The sequence below is a fragment of the Cryptomeria japonica genome, chromosome 4 (assembly GCF_030272615.1).
Source record: "Cryptomeria japonica chromosome 4, Sugi_1.0, whole genome shotgun sequence".
Lineage (NCBI taxonomy): Eukaryota > Viridiplantae > Streptophyta > Pinopsida > Cupressales > Cupressaceae > Cryptomeria > Cryptomeria japonica.
In genome coordinates this window covers 150946206-150952563 of record NC_081408.1, presented here as the reverse complement: position 1 = coordinate 150952563, position 6358 = coordinate 150946206, and positions in this window count along the sequence as shown.

Below are 6358 nucleotides of genomic sequence, written 5' to 3'. Positions count from 1 at the left end.
CTTAAGAAGTATGACTAGTGCCTTCTTTAAGGGAAAAAAAAGTCAAATAATAGTCCTAATGATGAACAATATCACATTACCAACATTAAAACTCAATACCAAATGCTTAAGACTATCTTGAAATGTTTGGACTAAAAATGCATTCACAACTTCTTCACACTCTCTCAGAATATTTTACAGCATTCAAGACAAATTTTATTTCATTTAACTTGAAATGAAACCCATTAAAGAATACACATTCCCCATAAGAGAAGACAAACTGCATATATCATTAACATGGCAAGTCATACAATAAAGCATAAGAAATAGGAGCAAGAAGATGAATGTTCTCTTTATTGATTTCCAAAATAAGATTGATACATTCATGAAAATGTTTCTAGACTCATTAAAATTTTAAAAGACTATCCGTTATTATATTTTTTATAAAGGCTTTTCTAATACATATGCATCAAAAGTTTAGACCCTTCTTCTTGGCCCTGAATTCCCTTTTATAATACAAGGGAGAAAAAAAAGCTTCAGGCCATGAAGACACTTGTCAAAATTTTATTTCATTACAATATATTCCCTAAGGCCTTTGTCCTTCAAAATATGCATGCAATCTTCCTAGTTTCATTAAATGCGGGTGGCTGGGAGGTCATCATCTTGAAAGCCTTGGATTGCAAGTCTGCAAAATCTACCTCTAACTGGTACTCTACTACCTTCATATGTTAGGATCTTGAGTACATATTGCTTCTTGGTAGAAGGTGTCTTCAAAAATTATCATTGGTGATTGCGTACTTCCATAAATCCTACCGTAATAGACAAATCTGCACAAAGTTAACAATCAACAAAATAGAAAGGCTATGACTAGTCTTCTTCCTTAGTATACTCTTGTTCCAAGGAGTAGTACCTTCTATGCAGTGCTTCTATTTCATCAGTCAGCCAAGAAAAGTCCCTCAAACCTTGCAATTTGTTCATTGCCTCCTTTATTTTATGGGTGGGTACAATTGCAGCTCCCAAGGTAAATCTATGGTACATCTGATCCACCTCCATAATCTTATCAATAATATTAAAAGAGGTATCCCCTTGGTTTAGATTAGTATCCAAAGATGGTAGAACTACATTGATTGCATCTTGGAAACCCTTCCTCCACTCTTCTAGGCCTTTGATTTGTCCATCATCTATCAAAACTATGGGGACATGCCACTTTTTTATCCCTTGGAAAGAAGTGATCATTCCCAACAATGATTTCTTTTCTTCTTCTATGTTGGACAACTCCTTAGTCAATAGATTATAATTTTTCCAAGTGACCCCTACAATTTGGGGCGGTTAGGCCACATTTTTTACTACTAGCATGACCTACTTCAAATGTTGACCCTTTGGTAGACAAGTGACTCTAATTGGTTGAAAGAATGAAATAATTTCATCCATCTGACTCAGGAGCAGAGATGTCAAAGTATATTAAGTATGAACTTCATTCAATTTATCAATAATTTTATTTGAAATCTGTAAAATTGAATCTTTCCTGACTTCAAAATAGTTATTTTCAGCTTCATCTTTGACCCTTTTCAACTCTTTGTTCATTTTTTCAAGCTCTTCAGGTCTGATTCCTTCATAAGAGTTAGTTGTAATCTTCTTGATTCATACTTTCAATGCAATATTTTCAAAAAATAATTCATTTTATTTTGCATCAAGGGAAACATGCATGCTCTTTACTAGTAGTTGAGAAAATTGAACTGCATGTTTGGAGATTGCCACAACCTCTAATGTAGTAGTATCTTCAAGGGTTCTTACAATTGCATCCCTTGTTTTGTAGTGTCCTCCCTACAAAACTAGGGGCTTCTGAATACTAGGGGCTCTTGGCCTTAAATCTTATGTTAACCCTGAAGCCATGATCTCCAAACTCTCTTGAAAAATTGGGGTCTTTTTGTTGCATTATTTGATCCAGTAAGAATATCCTCTCAAAATTCCACCCTAGGACAAGGAGCATACCACTATTCATTACCATTTCTCTTCCTTCTTGAGGGGTGCAATTAAAACTATACTTATCAAATCTCTTGATCTCCTCATTAGACATGCTCTTTAACTTTACCCTTAGCCAGAATAATCTAAACTTGGGGGAATTAACAAAATTATCATCCATCATGAAATTATTTGAAGCTACAATCCTTTTATCATCTTCTTCTTCCATAGGGATTGTGGTTGGGATGATAGCCATGTCTAAATAATTGAAGACCTCAACATTTTTATCTTCACAGAAGGTCTCCTTTGGAGGAAAAGGTGGTGTTATATAAGTATCAAAATCCTCTTGGATATCTATAAAGTTAGATATTATTGATTTTCCCTTTTCAATCCTTCTCACTTGTTTTTCCTTTTATGTATCCCTTTGAGAAGTTTGTGCAAGAGCTTCTTCAACTATAATAGTATGCCCTTTTGTTTTGTATACTTTAGGGGCCAGATCAACTAGTCTTTCTTTAGATTTAACTCCTTTATCCTTGGCCTCCTTTCTTTCTAGCTCACTCTTAATTATGTCATCTTCCTTTCTGAGCATGAAAGACATCCTATCAAAATCATTTTGAAAATTCCTCAGAAAGCCTTTAAAGCCAGGGTCCTCATGCATCCTTTCCCTTTCAAACTTGTTCATGAGGTCCCACTTCTTTCTCCTTTGATCTACTTTAGTAGGGTAGGCATTTATGATTAAATCTTCCTTTGCAACAAAAGAATGGAAATACCCCTTCTCCTTTAATTTTCTTATTCTTATATCACTCATGCACCCTTTAGGATCAAAATGTCTAGCCTCCAGGGTAACTTTCAGTTTGTGATTCTTTACCAAAAAGCTTTGGACTTTCTCCAATGCATCACAACCCATGGTAAATTCATTAAAATCTATCACCCTGGGGAGAAATATTCCCTTTGTATCAATTTTAATTTGTTCCTTCTCTATCCACATTGTCTTCCAAATAAATTCAAGGAATTGTAATATTGGGGAGACAAAAAGTTGCAACACATGGGGTGTCTACTCACACCCATAGACCCTGATAAATGTGCAGTCGCTATAGAAGAAGAAATTTGCAAAATTATAGGTGAATGTACCCTTAGGATACACAAATCCGTCAGCCCTAAAACTTTTTATTTCCATTGCATTAATGATATACTTGGGAAACCTTTACAACTTTACCCCAAGCCTTGCCAAAATCTTCACAACAAAATGATCAAAGAGTACATGGTAGTCACCAAATTTGGACACTTTATCCCATATCTGAGTCCATCGTTGCATTGGTAATGGGGAACCCATGTGGGGATCATTGGTCCTAATTTTCAATTCCAGACCCCAATAAGATTTTTTTTGATAAAGAATTAAATGGCATACCAAGGAGTAATGCATGAATTCTAGCTTTTCATCTTTATTTTTTGCCTTCTTCAAGCCCTCATGAATCTTATCATGGATAATACTTGCAAAATCATATCTCATTTATTGAGGGGTTCTAGATGTTGATGGAAATCATCATGAAGTCAATGGGCAATTAATTAATCCCACAATCTACCCCAAGGACTTGTCCTAATGTATAATAGGTCTAGACAAAATAGGGCTCAAAGTACTCAAGTTTAAAAGGCCCCCTTTCAGATGGAAGGACATAATTGTGTGAATAATTTGTAGAGTTTCCTCATGAAATGAGGAACAATGTCCCTTATGTACCTGTCCTTCTTATTCTAATTCTCCCTCTTCATAATATCCCTATTTATTCCTGTGAGGGCGGACCTATCTAACCCAAAACATTCAATAATATCCCTGGGAGAAATGCGCAATAGGACATAGCCTTTTGTAGTCCTGATAGTCAAACTTGGAAAATCATATGCATTGGTTGGCTCCCTTATAAGCATAGGCTCTACAAAAACATTTGGCACCACCAATCTACCAAGATTCAACATCCAAGGGTTGCATACTGGGATTGCCTTGTCTCTGTTGCCATAGAATGAATGAAAAATATCCCAACCCCTTTCCTTTATAATGGCATCCCTACACCCTACCTCCTTGTTAGTGAAGATAACTCTCAAATGATCTTGCATGGCAGATCCTTCAAACAATTCTAGTAAGTCTTGGTGTAGACTCCTAATTTGTTGAGTTGGCCTTCATGCAATTTCTTCCAATCTTTGTTCAACTTCATGTTGCAACTCTTTAGGGGTCATGGCAAAAGCAAGAGGAGTAGTAGTTTGTGCTGGTGGTTGCTCTGCCTAATTCAATGACTCCGCTTTGGATGGCTTCCTAGGTCATCTTATATTCTTGGAGTTTGCCTCTTTTATTGGAGTAGCATCTTTAGCAGGCTACTAAGGATTTTCTTCTTGAGAGGTCTATTTTTGAGGAATTGGGGCTTCCTCAATAGGAGGGTTAGTTGCGATAGGGAAATTTTGTGCAGTGGGAGGGATTTCAGTAGAGGTTGCCTCAGCGAAGGCGTTCTTAGTACTCCTCCTCTTTTGGGTGGGTTTTCTAGTTTTGGGAGCAGGTGCGAGCTCATCTGAAGACTCACTATCAAAAACAACAGTGGTAGTCTTTCAAATTTTCTTCCTCTTTCTTTTCATGGCCTCTCCTTTGAAGAGGAGCTAGCTTCAGCCTCTCCAGATACTTGTGAGATAATTCTAGGGCTTGGCTCTTCAGAAGGGGATCTTTCAATTACTAGCATGGGCAGAAAAACATCAAGGGGGATGGCATGTATAATCCTTGGCATTGCAGAGCTAGTGTCAACCTTAGGGATATTCTCAGCAGTGGGAGTAGAAGAGTCCTTGACAGGGGAAACCATTTTAATTTTAAAGATGAAGGAAAACCTAGAAAATTAAACATAGATGCAAACCTTGCAGACTCAAGGGAACACACAAAATATTTGTGTATTCACAACTACAACAACCTAGAAAATGCACAAGGATGGTGGAATAATTAACTTATTGATCTTCTTTGTTGGGATGAATTTGCTGGAGGGTACGTTGATTCTCTAAAAATCGCTCTTCTTCTCTCTTAGGGATACTCTAAATTCTTCTTTGGATTCAAGGTGTGGGAGAAAATCGATGAATTTCTCTTCTATGGCGATGCTATTAATTCACCCATGTCGGATAGAGGTAGACATTGGCACCAAATTTGAATTTCATCCATTTATCTAGCAATAGATGGTCAGGATTGCTCTTTGACAACCTTCAAATGGTGACATGGCATTTATTAGACTCTCCTAGCCGCCTCAGACTTTTCAAATTTTATGCCATTCGAATTTTCTTTTATCATTTTACACCTTTCACCTTCTATGCGGGATAAGGTCAACTTGGATTTCTCTTTATTTCTTTATCCTGCACCATCTTTTTCTATCTTGACAATCTTTGCGGGATAATGTTTCCATGTATTTACCTTTCCATTTGTCTCATGGCACCTGGAGCGTTCCTCTTACCCTCGCGGGATAAGGCCTTGGCAACTTTTCTTTATCAACATTATTTTATGCTTATCCCACATCACATTTATCAACATTTTCTCTTCTCGCGATATAAGGCCTTTGTATGTCCTCCAAAAATCCTCTTATCCTGCGTTGCTCATAACACCTTTTTCTCCTCCCTTGAAGGCATCTTTCCTTGTATATTTGCTTCATGTAGGATAAGCATCTTGAGCTTGCCTTACTTTATCTGGTTATCCATCTTTTATCCCCATAGGAATGCATGGGATAAGAGATCCTATCGATCTCATCTTGTAATCCTTATCCTGTGACCATCACTGAATAAGGAGAACCCTTAACGAGATAAGACTTTAATAATGATTTTTCAATATTTTATCCCACAATGCACCTATGATTCTCACCCTTTGCATCTTCATACACCATCATTTTGGATATTTGTTTCCCAGCAGCATAAGACCCTTTCCCTTTTGCTTAGATATTCTCTTATCCCGCAACCCTTTTCTTATCCCCGCGGGAACGTGTGGGATAATAAAAACCCTTTATCCTTCTTTTGTTTACTTTTCCTGCGCTATCCTAAGATGCAAATCTAGTGACCTAGAAACCTTGTGGGATAACACTTTCTTTTTACTTTAAGTCATCTCTTATCCCATGATCCTTTTCAGTGTTCCTAGGTCATTGCAGGATAAGCCTTCGCCCTTTGTTACCTCTGTCTCCTTCTTATCCCATGGGGCTCAATCATGGCTTTGAATGCATCATGGGATAAGCTTCATTCTTTGAGCTTTACAAATTCCTTATCCTATGTGGTTGAGACCTCTCATTCAAAAGAATGAGGGATAGCATATCCTGGTGTTTGTTTTGGCATGCTTATCCCACACGATTATGATACTAAAGAAGGCACTTAAGTGGATTATTTTAGCATGTGGAAACCTATCAAGGGTAACATGATCATG